The sequence below is a fragment of the Ixodes scapularis genome, unplaced genomic scaffold (genome assembly GCF_016920785.2).
Source record: "Ixodes scapularis isolate PalLabHiFi unplaced genomic scaffold, ASM1692078v2 PGA_scaffold2__306_contigs__length_199485367, whole genome shotgun sequence".
NCBI classification, from domain to species: domain Eukaryota; kingdom Metazoa; phylum Arthropoda; class Arachnida; order Ixodida; family Ixodidae; genus Ixodes; species Ixodes scapularis.
This window is the reverse complement of record NW_024609857.1, coordinates 163,341,065-163,359,325: the sequence shown is the minus strand read 5'-3', so window position 1 is coordinate 163,359,325 and position 18,261 is coordinate 163,341,065.

Here is an 18,261-nt window from a genome sequence, read left to right as displayed (position 1 = left end):
TGGGAGGTTTTTATCACGCCCCTATTCAAGGGCACACTAAACGAACATGCGCTCCAAACCAGGGCCGACTTGCTAGAAACAGCGTCTCAGCCAACGTTATTAGAACCAACTCAGTTGGAACTCCACTCCGGAGGGGGGTCCCTATGCGTGGCGCCTGTTAGAGGGCGCGCGCTCCGCATTAATACTCGCTATCATCATCATTGACGGCGCGCTTGTGGCCGTTCCATCTGGCCTATTGAGCTTACGGATGTTCGTGGCGCTTTTTCTGAAGCCCGTGTCCCACTAGAGCGACAGACAGAGACAAAAGACAGCAACAAGCCTCAAACCCAGGCAGCATGCTCGCGATGGTACCTTTGGCAGGTGTTTAGTCGTTCGGTGCTCATGAAGTAAGCACGAGCGTTTGCAAGCCTGCCAAAGCCACCCTCGCGTGCATGGTGCTCGTGTTTGAGCATAGCCTTTTTTATTCTACAAAGCCTCTCAAATCGCGAAAGACTCTGGCTTGAGGCTTGTCATTGTCTTTTGTTTCTGTATGTCGCTCTAGTGGGACATGGGCATGACAGTAGCAGACGACTTTCAAATTGTTTCTGCTGCAGTTGGTAGTCACATATGAGAAATTTCGATACTTCTTTTTGACCAATAAAACATTGAATCTGTGTTCCTGTTGGCTCTAATTAAACCACATTCCAAGTGTCGTCTGCTGTCGGCGTAAAATAATGATCGCGCGCGCGCGAACGTTCCTTCGGTCGTCTGCAACCGCCCGCGACGGGAACGTCCGCGCTCATTTCACGCCTCGGAAAAACAAGGCAGAGAAGCTTATACCAGAACATAAGAGTTCACACATTTCTCAAAACTTGTGAAGCGACAATCCGTGAGTGTGCAATCTTACTGGAATATGCCGGTGGCGTGCTGCGCACCGGAGTGTCGACATCGTAAACGTTCGGGGCCAGGTACTCAGGCGAGACATTTCTTCAAAGTCCCTTTGGATGAAAAACAACTCGCCCTATGGTCGAGAAACTTTCCTTGGCGAGACCTATCGCACAAGGACGTCCTCTGTGATTTGCACTTTAGAGAACACGGCATCCTGAAGTACTTCAAGCACGAGATTCGTGGAGAAGTCGTCTTAAGGCCACAGGATAAGTGGATCCTGAAACCCGACGCCGTCCCAAGCATATTTGCGTCGTTCGCGGACCCTTTGCCGCGTTTTGATACGAAGCCTGAGATTAGGCGGTCAGGTGAGACGCCTCTGTGTGAAGATGTCGTGGATAACTCTTCGGGAGGTGCTCAGCCAACGTTGCCTGGGGGCGCCGACCTGTCTAGTAAAGATCCCTTAGAAGGCTGTTGCAAAGCTACTGAGAATCTCTATCAATCGGAGAAGGACGGAGAGAGCCTTTCAACTGCAGCCGAGTTGGAAGTACACCCAGATTCTGGTTCAACACATGCAGAACAGCTGCATAGCTCACAGCCAAGTTTATTCTGCGAACTTCTAGCAGCAATTGGAAAAGAGCGGCAATTCGAAGGGTGGTCAGTTGATATCACAGACGAACACATTGTGTTCTACAAGACCTCACTAAGCAAGGACATTTTCCGCATTAAAATTGCGCTGATCGTGAACACTAACTTTAACGTCAGCGTTAATGCCAGAGGAAGGGTGGTACCGCCTCAGAGCTTCCTGGCATCAGACCACCCCAACTTCAACAGTGCAGAGGAAGTGAAGAGCCCACTGGGGTACCTCAATAAGCGCCACATCTGCTCGGGCTACGCTGCACAGGATTTTACCAACGTTGTCACCTCGAAGACAGCTGTGAAGTATGAAGAGGTGTGGCACAGGACAGACTGCACAGTTCTGGTGGACAAGAAAATCTGTCCCTCCTGCATGAGACTCAGGAAGCTAGTGCATCAGAGAAACAAGGTAAAAACGGAGCCTCAGGGAAGAAAACCCCGACCAAAAGAGAGGATGCTTCGCAAAAAGCGACAAGCAGCAAGTCGTCGGGAGGCACTGAAAGAGTAGTTGACAAATTTGAGGAGGCAACTTGGAACCCTGTCAGAATGCAAAGTTGATGATGCAATCCAGAGACTCCCGGCTGCTCAGCAGATGGCCTTCAGAACTGCCCTAAAGGCGGTAACTGCAAAATCGGCAAAAGGGATGAGGTACGAGATAGACTGGCTCAGGAGCTGCATGCACATGATAATTTCAAGCCCTGGAGCATACAACCTCGTGACCCAAATGAACCTACTACCACTTCCTTCAGTGAGCCAGCCGTCCGCAAAAGATACTCCAGGATGCACCATGCCAGTTCGAATTTAACCGGCTCTCGCTTGTCAGCATTGCTGCGCAACTTGACACAAGAAACCGCTCGAGTGCTATGGTACCCTGTTGCTTGATAAATTGAAGGTGCGAAAGGCACTGGTGTTCAACAAGAGCACGTACAAGCTAGATGGCCTGGTGGATTACGGTGAAGAAGACACCACATTGCAGGAGAAGCCAGCAGACCATGCCCTTGTACTGATGTTTGTGCCCCTATACTTTGACTGGGTCCAGCCTATTGCAAGCTTTGCAAGCAAAGGAGCAGCCCCTGGACATATACTGGCCAAGCTTGTTCTTAATGCAATTATCGAGCTCCATAAACACAACGCCTTTGTGCTGGCAGTTGTGAGTGACGGTGCCGGAAGCAACAAGTCATTGTGGACCAAGCTCGGTATCCGTGAAAAGTTTGGAGCACCTTGCCACAAGCTGGAACACCCGTGCGACCCTTCAAAAACTTTGTACTTTTTGTGTGACGTGCCACATGTCATGGAGTGCATTCGCAATCATCTCAAAATCCACAATTTTGGCCAGGTAAGCATTAGTTAAATCCAGCAGAAACAAACTGTGGTCTTAATGTCGAATACTTATATCTTTTCATAGGCCGGGAGCATCCCATCGACTACAACCACTACAGACTTCTATGTGAGGTTGAATGCAACGAGCAGCTGCGGGCAGTTCCTAAACTCTCAAAAGCCCATGTGGATTCTGATAACCTCCGAAAAATGAATGTTCGCCTAGCAACCCAGGTGACTATATACAATTTTATTTCTTCACTGATGCACTAAATACATTGATTAATTTATGACCAACCTTTGCCCACTGAGATCATGTGACAACCAATGCTAATTGGTATAGCAATAATGAATGAGTACAGAACTAATGAACAAGCTAAAATGGATTCATGCTCCAGCTTTCATTAGCGTCTCGTATACCTAACTATACTCAAAAAAGCAAATAAAGGCGACTCAGTTCAGTTAATTTTCTGTAAATGTTTTTTCCCTAACAGCTTTTCAGTCGAAGCACAGCTTTGGGCATACGCATCTATCGTAATGAAAGGAGGCCAGGCCTGGAAAGCTCTGAGGGGACGGAAACCTTTACAAGGTTACTGAATGACCTCTTCGACGCCTTAAATTTCAAGCTACCGCTGCAAGGAATAAGAAAAACTTCTTCTTGCATAAAGGTATGTGCTATGTGCACACATATAACTTCATAATATTATGAGGCTGTTACATTATTTATCCAAAAATATTTTATTTATTAATATAACTACAGCTATTACTATAGTCTGTTGCAGGTTAAGAATGTCAGTAATGTGGAAAGGAGGAAACCACCACCCTCTCCAAGATTGGTGGTTTCCTCCTCTCCACCCTCCTTCTTTCCAGCGCTCGCCCTGCAAATAGGGAAAGAGAGGAGAAAAACTCGTCCTGCTGTTCTTAACCTGCATCAGACTCTAATAATAATTACAGCGCACCAGCCTTCAATTTAGTTGGAACACCAGAATAAGTAACCTCAATGTGGTGCAACATATGTAATAGTGTCAACACGAAAACAAAAGTATAATTAATGAGTATATAAAAATATTCCAATCGGACAATTATTTCACACTGGCAGAGGAAATTATGAAAATAAACCAATAAATGGAGACATATATAAAAAGTAAATAATAATAATAATATTTATAATAATATTAATAATTTGCAAAGCAGTGAAAATAGCCGTGGAAAAATTTAGGCCAGCTTGATCATGCTGACAGACCAGGAAACCACAGCATGTGTTCAGCTCACTCAAATGCATGATGTGCATGATCATAGAGAATGGATAATGGTCATCTGACCCCCATATCATGAGCATGTGACCATCTCATCACCATTGGCCACCCGCTACTTCCATCCAACGGTCTAATCTGACGGCCTTTCCATGGAAACTAGCATATAAAAACGTTCTGTGTTAAAAGCGGTTTTTATTTTATTTATTTATTTCACCCTCAGGGCACAAAGGCATTACAGGGGGGAGTGGGGAATAAAAGCAATAAGAATACACAAGGAACAATGAACAAAATCTCAAACAACTCAAACAATAGGGAACATGAGGTTGGTAATAGAATTACAAAAAAGAGCGTGGTCAGTCATTGATGTGAGAGATGCAGGTAAGCGGTTCCAATCGTTAGAAGTTCTTGGAATAAAAGAAGCGTAATAAACGTTAGAGTGACAAAATGGTACACCAACTTTTTGACGATGATCAAGGCGTGCTGAAATAAAGTATGGGGGGATTATCATTTGGGCTTTTAGGTAAGGAACATGGTGATAGATTTTATGAAAAAGGGAGATTCGAAAAACCATGCGACGATGTGCGAGGGTCGGAAGTAATAATGTGCTTTTCATTGACGTTACGCTTGCTGTGCGGTTATAGTTGGCCAGTATAAAACGTGTAGCTCTGTTCTGAACCCCTTCAAGTGAGTTGATGAGGTAGATGGTTGAGGGATCCCAGATGGAAGCTGCATATTCGAGCTTAGGCCTAACTAGTGTTTTAGAAAGAGTCAGTTTTAATGACGATGGACCTAAAGGAAAGTTACGTTTGAGAAAGCCAAGCATTCGGTTAGCGTTGTTAATCACATAGTTAATATGAAGTTTCCAGGAAAGGTCGTCACTTAAGATCACACCTAGGTACTTGTAGGAGGTCACAAGTTCCAGGGGTATGTTGTGAATGTTATAAGCGGTAGTAAATTTAACTTTGCGGGCTATGCGCATGATTTTACATTTGTTAATGTTAAGCTCCATTGACCAGAGTTTGCACCATCTAAATATGGAGTCGAGGTCATGTTGTAGTTTTTGCGAGTCCGAGTCATTAGTTATTACACGATAAATAGCACAATCATCAGCAAAGAGTTTAATTGAAGAAGAAACCATCTCATGCAAGTCATTAATATAGATCAAGAAAAGTAGAGGCCCCAAAACTGATCCTTGGGGTACGCCGGAAGCGACGGGTGCGGAGGAGGAGTTCATGCCGTTACATGTTACGAATTGCGAGCGATTTGTTAAAAATGATACCAACCAGTTAAACACGTTAGAATCAATGTTGAGTTTACTTAATTTATGTAGTAAACGTCTATGCGATACCTTGTCGAACGCTTTGGCAAAATCTAAGAATATGCAGTCCACCTGAGATCCCTGATCAAATGCTGAATGAAAATCGTTAGTGATAGACAGTAGCTGTGTCTCACAGGACAAGGATTTCCTAAAGCCATGTTGATTTGGGGAAAAAATGAATTGGACTCCAGGAAGTTAACAAGTTGTGTATAAATTATATGTTCTAGAACTTTACAGGGAACACTGGTTAGCGAGATGGGCCTATAGTTGATAGGAAAGTGCTTATCACCAGATTTATGTAGAGGAATAACTTTACCAATTTTCCAGTCGCAAGGTACCAATGATGTGTCAAGTGATTGCTGAAAAAGATGGGCGAGAATAACAGAGGAGTACTGATTTGTAGCTTTAAGAAATTTCGAGTTAATTTCGTCAACACCAGTTGCCGATGACAGCTTTAGGCCGTTTAGAATACTCAGAACACCATCGGGGCTGATTATGATAGGGTCCATCAGTGGAAAAGGATCAAGATTATAGCTTGGATTCACATTGCTTAGGGTGCTAGAAAAGGATTTAATAAACACTTCCTGGAACATTGTGGCACATAAGGATTCATCGGTCAAAGTTTCGTCAGGTGCTTTCAATAAAATAGATGAAGGCTTATCTCGATGGGACAACACATTCCAGAACTGACGCGGGTTATTTTTTAACATGGAAGGTAGTAAGGTGAAGAAGAAGTTGAACTTAGCAGACTGTACAGCATTCTTGTAGCACTGAGCAGCACTGAAATAATTTTGCCAGCGAACTGGGCAGGATGTGAGTCTCGCAGCTCTAAATAGACGCTTCTTTTTGTTTGACAATCTCAGGAGCACCCTGTTGAACCACGGATAATTAGAGTTTACAATTAATGTTTTCAAAGGTATGTATTTCTCAGTGAGCGAAATCACCTTTTCCTTAAAGCGCGTCCAGTTGGATTCAACAGAGTATTCTGAGAAGTTACCCAAAAAAGTATCTAAAAAACTGCATAATTCAAGATTAATGGCATCATAATTAGCTTTGCTATAGTCCCGAATGACTTTTCTTTTGTTTTTAACACAAATATTAGGAACACTCAAAGTAAAATGCAATAACAGATGGTCACTGAGGCCAGGTAGGCATGCGATTGGACCAACCAGGTTGGGCATCGTAGTCAAAACAAGATCCAAAATGTTTGAAGTAGTGGCAGTTATTCTAGTTGGGCTATGAACTAGCTGAGTAAGATGAAAATCAGAAAGCACACTTAAAAACTTCGCACAGTCTGCTGAAAATGGGTCAGAGTTGGGATCCCCCGGACCCCAAACAATGTTAGGGTAATTAAAATCACCTATCAAAAGCAAAGGCGTGTTAGGAAAACGCATTGTAATTACATTCAATGCATCGTGTAGTTTATCAGCAAAATCAGACATATGAGGGTGGACGATAACAGCATCCCAATATATATTTCTTATGTTGAACGTTAATACACACCCAAATTATTTCTAAGGAGCTGTTTATATTAACAAGAAATGATGGTATACTCTTAATGACCCCAATTAGCACGCCTCCACCTGTTCCCAACTCTCTGTCCTGCCGAAAGGTAACGAATTGTTTTTGTCCTAAGAATGATTCGGTATCTCTGATTCTTGCCGAGAGCCACGTCTCGGTTAGCACAATAATGTTAGCATCGCAAGAGTCAATTGCAGAGCATAAATCATCACGTTTATTTAATAAGCTTCGTATATTTGTAGAAAGAATAGATAAGTTTGACAAAGAATGCAAGTGGTCACTACCCCTCTGCAATTGCTAAGTAGAAACGGAGGCGCCTTCTGTTGCAGTAACAGTTGTGCCACGGCGTGGACCACTGTTGGAGGCATGTGGACGAAACAGCTCGGTGACGGTTCCTGATTCACGGTCATAGACGTAGCACTTTTCATTCAAATATAATTTGTTGTAGTTAAGCTTAAACGTAGTTCCATGCGATTTCCCGAACTCAATTAGCTTCCTTCGTGCCAAACGAGTCGAAAAGGAAAAATCCTCGCTTATACCGATATTCATCAATTTCAGTTTTGCCTTTAAAACCAGGGCTTGCTCTTTTAATTTAAAAGAAGCAAATTTGACGATTATTGGCCTGCATTTATTGACAGTATACTGACCGAGCCTGTGAGCACGCACAATGTCCAGTGACAAGTTAGTTTCACCATCAAAGCAGTCAGATAGAGCCTTGCTTATCTTTTGTTCGGCTTGTGCCCATGTTTCCGTGCCGCTATCAGCAATTCCATAAAAAAGAGTGTTGTTTCGCCTTGATCTATCTTCTAAGTCATCTAAACGATCAGGCAGGGCACTATTTGTTTTCTTCTGCTCTCCGATTTCCTGTCGCAAGCCTTGTATCTCCTGTTCAAAGACGCCTGTCCTTATCTCGACGGATGCGAGTCTTGCACCGATGTTTGTAACCTTCTCTTCGATAGCCCTTTGACTTTGTTTAATTTCATCAACGGAGTTAATTAGCGCTGTTTGACCAGCCTCAAACCCCTGTGACCGAGAATTGAGTTCAGTTAGTAATTGAAACATCTGTGCGAACTGGTGAGCTTGCTCCACGGTCATGGGGCCCGGGTTCGATTCAACATCCCCGCAGCAAAGCAGTGATCCAAAGGTGACAACACACGTTTCAATACAATCTAATAGCGAAGACAGACGTTGTGGGCAGGGCAGCAGCAGCAGAAAGCGGTCGTCGGACCGGTAACAGTGACTGTTGTCAAATAAGGGACGTACCTGCACAAAGACGAAAGACAGTCTGGTAAGCATGTTGCACGTCGTGCTGCTGCCGACCTGCCCACTGAAGAAGCTGTTGATGATTCTGGTTTTTGTAGTCTCAGTTGATGACGTCGATGTCCTCCCACGTGGTCTTCCGATTAGCCATGACATCTGGTGCTGGTTCGAGGAAGCGACCGTGGTGAGGTTGCAGAAAGGCGTCAAGATCGGCTGTGTCATCGCCAGACTGCTGCCCCCGTGTGTGGGTGCGTGCTCGAAGACGTCCCCCGAAGCGTTGATAGTGGTTCCATGTGGCAGCAGCAGAAGCTGCACAAAGACGAAAGACAGTCTGGTAAGCATGTTGCACGTCGTGCTGCTGCCGACCTGCCCACTGAAGAAGCTGTCGATGATTCTGGTTTTTGTAGTCTCAGTTGATGACGTCGATGTCCTCCCACGTGGTCTTCCGATTAGCCATGACATCTGGTGCTGGTTCGAGGAAGCGACCGTGGTGAGGTTGCAGAAAGGCGTCAAGATCGGCTGTGTCATCGCCAGACCGCTGCCCCCGTGTGTGGGTGCGTGCTCGAAGACGTCCCCCGAAGCGTTGATAGTGGTTCCATGTGGCAGCAGCAGAAGCTGCACAAAGACGAAAGACAGTCTGGTAAGCATGTTGCACGTCGTGCTGCTGCCGACCTGCCCACTGAAGAAGCTGTCGATGATTCTGGTTTTTGTAGTCTCAGTTGATGACGTCGATGTCCTCCCACGTGGTCTTCCGATTAGCCATGACATCTGGTGCTGGTTCGAGGAAGCGGCCGTGGTGAGGTTGCAGAAAGGCGTCAAGATCGGCTGTGTCATCGCCAGACCGCTGCCCCCGTGTGTGGGTGCGTGCTCGAAGACGTCCCCCGAAGCGTTGATAGTGGTTCCATGTGGCAGCAGCAGAAGCTGCACAAAGACGAAAGACAGTCTGGTAAGCATGTTGCACGTCGTGCTGCTGCCGACCTCCCCACTGAAGAAGCTGTCGATGATTCTGGTTTTTGTAGTCTCAGTTGATGACGTCGATGTCCTCCCACGTGGTCTTCCGATTAGCCATGACATCTGGTGCTGGTTCTAGGAAGCGACCGTGGTGAGGTTGCAGAAAGGCGTCAAGATCGGCTGTGTCATCGCCAGACCGCTGCCCCCGTGTGTGGGTGCGTGCTCGAAGACGTCCCCCGAAGCGTTGATAGTGGTTCCATGTGGCAGCAGCAGAAGCTGCACAAAGACGAAAGACAGTCTGGTAAGCATGTTGCACGTCGTGCTGCTGCCGACCTGCCCACTGAAGAAGCTGTCGATGATTCTGGTTTTTGTAGTCTCAGTTGATGACGTCGATGTCCTCCCACGTGGTCTTCCGATTAGCCATGACATCTGGTGCTGGTTCGAGGAAGCGACCGTGGTGAGGTTGCAGAAAGGCGTCAAGATCGGCTGTGTCATCGCCAGACCACTGCCCCCGTGTGTGGGTGCGTGCTCGAAGACGTCCCCCGAAGCGTTGATAGTGGTTCCATGTGGCAGCAGCAGAAGCTGCACAAAGACGAAAGACAGTCTGGTAAGCATGTTGCACGTCGTGCTGCTGCCGACCTGCCCACTGAAGAAGCTGTCGATGATTCTGGTTTTTGTAGTCTCAGTTGATGACGTCGATGTCCCCCCACGTGGTCTTCCGATTAGCCATGACATCTGGTGCTGGTTCGAGGAAGCGACCGTGGTGAGGTTGCAGAAAGGCATCAAGATCGGCTGTGTCATCGCCAGACCGCTGCCCCCGTGTGTAAGTGCGTGCTCGAAGACGTCCCCCGAAGCGTTGATAGTGGTTCCATGTGGCAGCAGCAGAAGCTGCACAAAGACGAAAGACAGTCTGGTAAGCATGTTGCACGTCGTGCTGCTGCCGACCTGCCCACTGAAGAAGCTGTCGATGATTCTGGTTTTTGTAGTCTCAGTTGATGACGTCGATGTCCCACGTGGTCTTCCGATTAGCCATGACATCTGGTGCTGGTTCGAGGAAGCGACCGTGGTGAGGTTGCAGAAAGGCGTCAAGATCGGCTGTGTCATCGCCAGACCGCTGCCCCCGTGTGTGGGTGCGTGCTCGAAGACGTCCCCCGAAGCGTTGATAGTGGTTCCATGTGGCAGCAGCAGAAGCTGCACAAAGACGAAAGACAGTCTGGTAAGCATGTAGCACGTCGTGCTGCTGCCGACCTGCCCACTTGACTAATATTCTACAAGCAGTCACATATGAAGGCTCCTTGAACACTAGCCACTGATTGCATGGCCATAAACAGAGGCACCGGAAGTACTTGGAAGGTGAGGGACCAACATGGAGCCTAACACTTTTGTCATGTTGATTACTAGAACTGTTTGAAATGTCTCGGGGAGAGGAAAAGTGGCACATGCCCCTTTTCGGTCCCCTCTCCTCCAAGCATTATATGTTGCAAGCATACTGTTAGCAGATAGTTCATGGGCAAGTGAGGCCCCTAGCGCAGTTAGGGAAAAACCACCTTATCTATTTGTGACCTTAATGCAAAGAAAGTATACCTGCATGTCTTTCTGCACCACAATTATGACTGAACACGTAGTAACATTTCGGATATCACATCATATCATACTACAGAACTATCTTTTTGTAGCTTAGGAAACAATTATAATTAAATGCCAGTGTGACAGGTACACACAGATTGCTATGCCAATTTGGAACAAACAGCAAAGAAATGCCAAAAGAAATTTTGAAATTTTCACTTGCAACATGAGTTGCCTCTTGCTTAACCTGTATATGTATCAGACTTGTGCCTATCTCAAATACTCTACTCAAGATACTGTATTTCAAATACTTTTTGAAATATCTTGCTATCTTGCAAATTCTTTTGATCGTGACTATTTGATACTTATCTTAATTACATTTCTGAGTATCTTGTACTCATTATCTCAAATACATTTTTGACATTCCGCTATTTTTCGAGTTTTTGGGTATGAAGTGGCGTGGACGTGGCGTGGGCGTGGCACGAGCAAACGTGAACATTCTTTCGAGCAATCAAATCCTGTTGCTAGCTCCAATTAGCTACGGTGACTTTGATTGAGCTCCTGAAAACATCGATTTTTTGCCGATAGTGATTCATATTTCAGCCCAAAGTTCGTACAACAAAGGTTTTCCCCTCTCCTCCCCAAAGGCCATTTTGATTTCCTAGAGTTTCCTAAGCTACAAAAGGGGTGGTTTTACGGAAGTAAAGATTGCCACACAGTGGCGCAACGCAGACCGGGAGACGACCTACGACAACAATGCAGACACGAGTGTCAAGAAAATAACAAATAGAAAATAGAAATTAAAAGTGAACCCCCCCCCCCCCCAAAAAAAAAAGTATTTTTGACCCCACTACAGCAAAATTTACAGGTTTTATTTTGTTTTTTTCCTTTTTGTCATCAGTCCGTCGCTTCTTTCTCTCGCGAACATTGATAAGGAGTGCACAGGACAGGAAACGAACAACGAGTTGTAGGACCTCTCAAAATGCCAACAAGGCGTCCCCAAACTTTGAGTGCCTTTCTGAACGCAACCTATTTGAAGAAGGTCCGACCAGTGCCGTGGCTATTGTGTGGGCTCTCTTAGTTATTAATTCACTCATATCCGTATCCCAAGTTCGTTTATAGTCAACTCCCCATATAGGGAGTATGGATTGTAGTTAAACGATGCGTCTAATGTGCGCCGCAAGATGTGATATTCAGGAATGTGGCTATAGCTGAGCAACTTCTTTTTTTTTGTCTCAGAAATGTTTTTTAACATGTGTCAGTGATACTACAGTGCACTAGAATACTTGGGTAGTGTTGGGACCGGAGGGGCTCGCCTGAAGCGCGTGGTATTGATCGCTACAGGTGTCGACACCAGCGCGCGGATTGCAAGCTGTTTCAGCGTAGAATTGGCTGTGACTTTCGGTTTGTCGGATGGTGAGCATTTTAAATGAAATGCCCATTTCCTTGGTCGCAAAGGCCGAACATTAGATATTTGAAAGGAATATCTAAAACTCGGAACCAGTTTTTTTTTTTTTTTTTTCCTATCTTATTTTAAAATGGAAGGAAACGGCACATACTAAAGTCCGAGATAGATTTAGTATGTTTTTAATATCCAGGTTAACTTCTCTGTCTTCTTTTCTGCCCGTGTTCTTCTTCTTGACATTAATCAGCTCGCTTCACTTGTCACTCATTCTTGTGTTCATTTATGCGAAGAACCACCCAAGCGATGGTCGCAAAGGGGTGAGAATCTTTTATTTCTTCATGGCTGCCACGACCATCCGAGGACCACCCGATGTTCACTTGTAAGAAATGGCTTATAAGCCGTGACAATTTTTATCACGCGTCTTAACATTGAACTTAAAACGCCGAAAAGGGACGCCGTTTTCACTCCTTTCACTCGGATGAAGCCCGTTTTGCAACCAGGTGCAGAGCAAGAGTTTTGTCGCTGGTTCGCCGACGGCATTTCGGCACTACCCTAAAAGCCGGTTCAGACACTTGCGTTTGACTGCGTTGCGTCGAGAACCGAAAGCGAGTCACCGGCACATCTGTGCTCCGCATGAAGCGTGGAATCCAATTCAAAGAATCATTTTGGCACGCGATACAAGCAGCAGGGATGTCTTGGTTTGTCGCCGCCGCAACGCAGTCAAACGCAATCAAACGCAACTGTCTGAACCAGGCTTTACGCGTTCGCCATCCGGAAAATCGGAACATAAGATTCAAAGCATATTACGATCGAACACACGGAACTATGATATCGTGGTCCCGACACGCGCACTGCTCGAAGTGAAAAAACACACGGAACTATAGACCTTTTTCGCATAACCTCAAACCAGCCAGTAACTGACGTATACCCTTGACCTGGTGCATTTTTGGATAGCCCGCTGACACAGGGTACGCAACCGCCAAGGGTATGGGCGAAAAGGCTTAAAAACGGACGTCGTGCATGAGTTAGTTCCGAGTGCTCCTTTTTACCGTGCTGCAATTTCCGAAAATCTACGGTTGTCTGGCTACAACTGTGTGGTCAATGAATAAATAATTAAAAAAAAAGCATAAGAACGCTAGCAGCAAGTGTGTCATGAGCACAAGAAGCTGCAGCGCGAGTGTGGCTGCAATGTTATCGAGCTTCGCATTTTCCCCAAGAATTCTTATTTATGAAGTCAGTCGATTGCGAGCTTGAATCGCGAGAGATTCGTATCAGAATCAACGTCACGCTTAAGCTCACGACCACTTCGTCTACGACAAGAGGACCGATTTTAATTCCCGGTGCAGGTGGTCCAATTAGGTTATCACTGCAAGCCCCATGGTTTGTGAAATATATAAAAAAGTCTACGTGCCACCACTCAAGATGGAGCTATCAAATGCCGAGTGCTTACCTGCATAGACTACATTAAACTGCTCATATATACTTCGCTGTTGAAACTCAATCAAAACACCCACCGCCTTCGTCCTCATTCTCTCGAGGAGTCAAGGTGATGGCCTGTGAGTAGCCAGCTGGATCCAACCGGACAAGCTCTAACCAAGTCATTGCAGCCCACCATAGCCAAGTCTAGCCAAGTTCCCCCCATACCCACACCGTTGCCTACCCAGATAGCTGTGCTGCCAGAACTAGCCGGTATTTCTTTTTCTAAGCCGCTAGACGGCGTCGTCGGCGCCGCAATTCTCAAGATGGCGGCGCCGTTGAAGAAGAGGTCTATACTCTGTTTCACCTTGTGTCGTAGCGCAGGAAAGGCTACAAGCGCGAGCTCTTTGCTGTAGGGCACATCTCGGCGGCATAAGCTCTCGTGCATCAAGGGCAGCTGCCAACGCTATGAGCTCGCGATTCTAGCCTTCGCTGCGGTACAACATAAGGTGAAATGGAGTGTATAAAATCGTGGTACCGACACGTGCACCGCTCAAAGTGAAAAAAAAGAAAAAGGTGGGCTTCGCGATTTTTTCCGTATAACTCGATTACAGCGCCGCCACGAACTGTCAATAAACGCGCCCTCACGAGCTCCGGTTGCGGAGCCGCTCCGGTCCCAACACTACCCAAGTATTCTAGTACACTGTAGTGATACTGCCATGCGTGTATCCGAGCGAGCGTGTGGCCAAATGGTTACGCGCTTGGCTATCGCGCGGAGACTCCGGGTTCGATTCCGGAGAGCGGACTCCTCTTCTATTTAATCTTTCAACTTGAAATTCTCGGTAAGTTCGAAAATCTTGTCGTCTCATCGAGGAACGAATGTTCTACGCGCCGACCGTTCTACGCCGAGTGTTCCAGAAACCGACGTGGATACAAAAGATGCTCCACGTAGCGGTCCGGAGTCAGTCTCGCCCCAGCGCTCGATCCTGGTGTTTCTTCGACATCGACGCCTATGACGCTAGCCTTTCTCTATTATGTTTTCGACACAAGTTCGTTCCATTAAACGTTTAGTTTCTTTAGTTATTCGCCGTCTCGTCTTTTGCCATTCGTGACAATATCCTGCTCTTTATAGTTGGACTGCATAAAGTAATCCTGCGATGCCTTTTTTTGTCGGTTTTTTTTTGTTGTTGCCGTGCTAATAAAACATTCTGGTAAACCAGATTTGCGCAACTGTATAATTGTCGTTGTCACTGACGTCGATGCAACTTACGCAATGGGGAAGTATTTTCAAAAGTAATTGAATTACATATCTCAGTATTTGTACACTACTCAAGATACTTTACAGTGAAAGTAACTTGGGTAGTATTTTAGATACTTTATGAATCAGGTATTTAGCAACTTAACTTAAATACTTTTATCGAGTATTTTGTCCAACACTGATATGTATGAGGAAGTACAGCATGCAATAGCCCATGACTCCTCAATTCTTTTCAATGTTTAATTGAAGTCTATAGTTTCGTCTGTCAAAGTTTAGATGATGTTTTTTCTGTTTCTTACTGTTCCAGATCATCAACGATTTCATTGACCTCCTCAACCTGACAGAACGCAACCACATAACCAATAGGATCATGTTTGCATCGGCAGTAACAATGCAGTCCTTGAAGGTGACCCTACTGTTTGTTCGAGACATTATTCAAGAACTTTTAACAGAAGGAGCCATCTACGTACTGACTGCAAAGTTAAATCAAGATCCTTTAGAGGTAAATATATACAAAACAAGTGTTTCTGTCCGTACATGGCTTAGCACGGGGGTGGCCAAACTGCGGCTCGCGAGCCGCATGCGGCTCTTCATGCCCTCAAGTGCGTCTCTCGTGATCTCAGGACTCTCAAGTTAAAATGGCTCTGGCCAAGCACAGCCTGTTCATCGAAACATTACAGTGAGGAGAAGGTGCAAAACACGACATATAAAATTACTGGGTTGTTGTATTGCTATCGATAAGCGTTTCGACATAAACTAATGTCAGAAGCGGGCATATCAGGCAGAAATATCAGCTCGATTTTGAATGTACCAAATTTCTTGTTGCTCTCTGCGTGCTAGTTTGTAACTTCGTTAGTTTTGTGTGGGAAGCTTTTCCTAAGAGTCTTTGCCTGAGCTAGCTCTGCGTATTGGCTTTGTCCATACAATGCAATACAGCTGCCTAATGAAGTATCGAGCTCACTGCGGTATGCAGATATGCAATTGAAAAACTGCTATATCTTTCCAAGCTTGGTAATCTTCTGTTAGGTTTTGAAACTATAATCCCTATATTTTAGGCACTATGAGTTATGGCATGGGGTACGAGTAAGATGGCGCCGAAATTATGCGAAAGGGACGATATTCCCATCATATCAGCCCCCCCCCCCCCCCCCCCCCCCCACACACACACACCCTTTGCTTCATGAGGCTCTCTAGATCTGAGCAATTTTGCTTGAGGCCCGTGGGCAGTGTCAGTCTGGCCACCCCTGGCTTAGCACATTAATTCCAGTCATCAGCAGCAATAAAGTACTTTCAAGTTCTACTCATGGCAGTATTTGGCAAGTCAGAATAAGTTTCATCTAATTTTTTGTGAGTATTGTTTCGTGACCACACAATGTGAAAATGAACAAACTTAGTCAATGTGAAACCTTGAATACAGCCAAAGCACCTTGTTTGTTTTGATTCAAGGATAGTAAAGCCAGAGGCCAAAATTTTAAGTAGACCAATGGATTTCACCTTATTGCGTGCATGAAATGAGGTGAAACTTACTGCTCCCACCCTAGCTAGCTCAACTTAAATTTTACTTGCTTTTTCTTTATACAATGTATGTAAGCATGAAATTAATCTGTTTGTACACTAAACGGGGTGGCACTGAAGAGGAGTAGGAACATTTTAGGCTCAATGGTGCAAGCTGCCACCCACTACAAAAGGTCATAAAGCCATTATCATATAACCATCTAGCCAAAGGTACGAAGGGACCTTGTTGAAACACATATCACAGCATCCTGCCTAGTGCTTAAAAACATCTGTCTCCTGCAAAAAGAAAAGTATAGCGCAGTGAGTGGAACAGGAGTAAGACATAATGTAAACTGCATCTATTAGAGCAATATGCCAGAAAAAACGTTGTATCAGACCTGATTAGAGCCATAGCTTTCTATCGGCTTTCAAGTTTATGATAAACTGCCCCGCAGCAAAATGACCAAGTTGTGTGCAGCAATGCAAGCAAAGGTAATGCTAGCAAGTGCATAGCTTTCGAAAATGTCTTTTATACGCATGAAAACAAATCATTCTGCAGAGAACCAACAACACCGTACGAGATGGTGTATGGTAAAGTTTCACAACCGAGTCTTGCATTGTCAGTCCAGTTAGAGTACTATCTAAGAGGCAACGCTAAATTTACCACTAAAGGATGCATAACAAACATAGTACAGTATTGAATTATGATAATTAACATGGCTTTTAATTTGTTCCATATCTAAGCGGACCTTCAATATCAATTCAGCATTCCGACTGACTTGCCAATTTGTTATTTCATTTTCATCAGAGGTTTTTCGGCATGGTTCGTTCCTTTGGAGGAGATGAAGGCCACCCGACGGTCATCACATTCAGCTACATCTACCGCTTACTGAGCCTCTACAGCCCAATCAAGACTGCTCTGAGAGGGAGCATTGACGGAGAGCCCAGCACAGTCCTCGCAACCATGGAGGAGGCAGTGCGGCTCAAGAAGAAGGACAAACAGTCGTCGCAAAACAGGCTGGAACTTTTAATCTCCGGAAAGCTTTCTAGAGCTTTGACTAACACAGAGCCAAAGTCCCTTACATTGGATCACGACTACACTGCACCCAATGCACATGACTGCATAATGTTTTACATGAGTGGTTACATTGTAGGCAAATTTTCAAAGCGTGGTGTTTGCAAGTTGTGCCTCAGGGATATTGAGGCACCATCATTAGTTGCGGCTGGACGGACAGCCTACCTGACTGCACTCAGGTCGTTCAAGAAGGGCAGCCTCAAGCAGCCCTCCCTGAAAATGTTCTCTGCTTTTCAAGTGGTGGAGGGAACAGTGGCAGCGGTCCTGGATGGAACAAACATCTGCGTGTACTTTTTCTGGCTTGTTCTGGATGCGCTGGAAAAAACAGCTGTGCCAAGACTAGGTTGTTCTGTTCACGCCGATGAGTTCACATGTCGACTCCTGAGATATTACATCTGTCTTTTTATGCATATTTTTTCTAGAGATACTTCCAAGAGGCTCAGTAAGTCTGAAGAGCTTGCCAATATGCCAGGAAAAAGGCTAGGGTGATGTAAGCAAATTGTGGTGAGGTCTTCGTGTGCCCACAACCCATCCACAAGCTGATGCTATGCAACGATTTTCTCACTTTCGCTAAATATTTTACGGAAAGCATCCTTGAGGCTCATAATGAAGGAGAAGGGCATTAGTTTAGCTCACCACGTACTAGGAGCAGCTTTCAAAAATTAAAGAAAAACGAGCAGTTTTCTCCCCCTCAACTCGTTCCGCGAACAAGCGGTCACGTGAGCTGGCGCCACGCTTTTATGGCGCCAATGTTCGTCATAGCTACGCGCTCGGGTTAAGGCCTGTTCCCACATGCAGCGGAGCGCTACAAGCATAGCGCTTACCTCGCGCTAAGCGCGTGCTGATGGGAGCCTTCACCAGCTTTGTATCGCACCTTCAAAACTGTTGCTCATGGCAGACGATAAGTAGCTGACGGCACGTGAG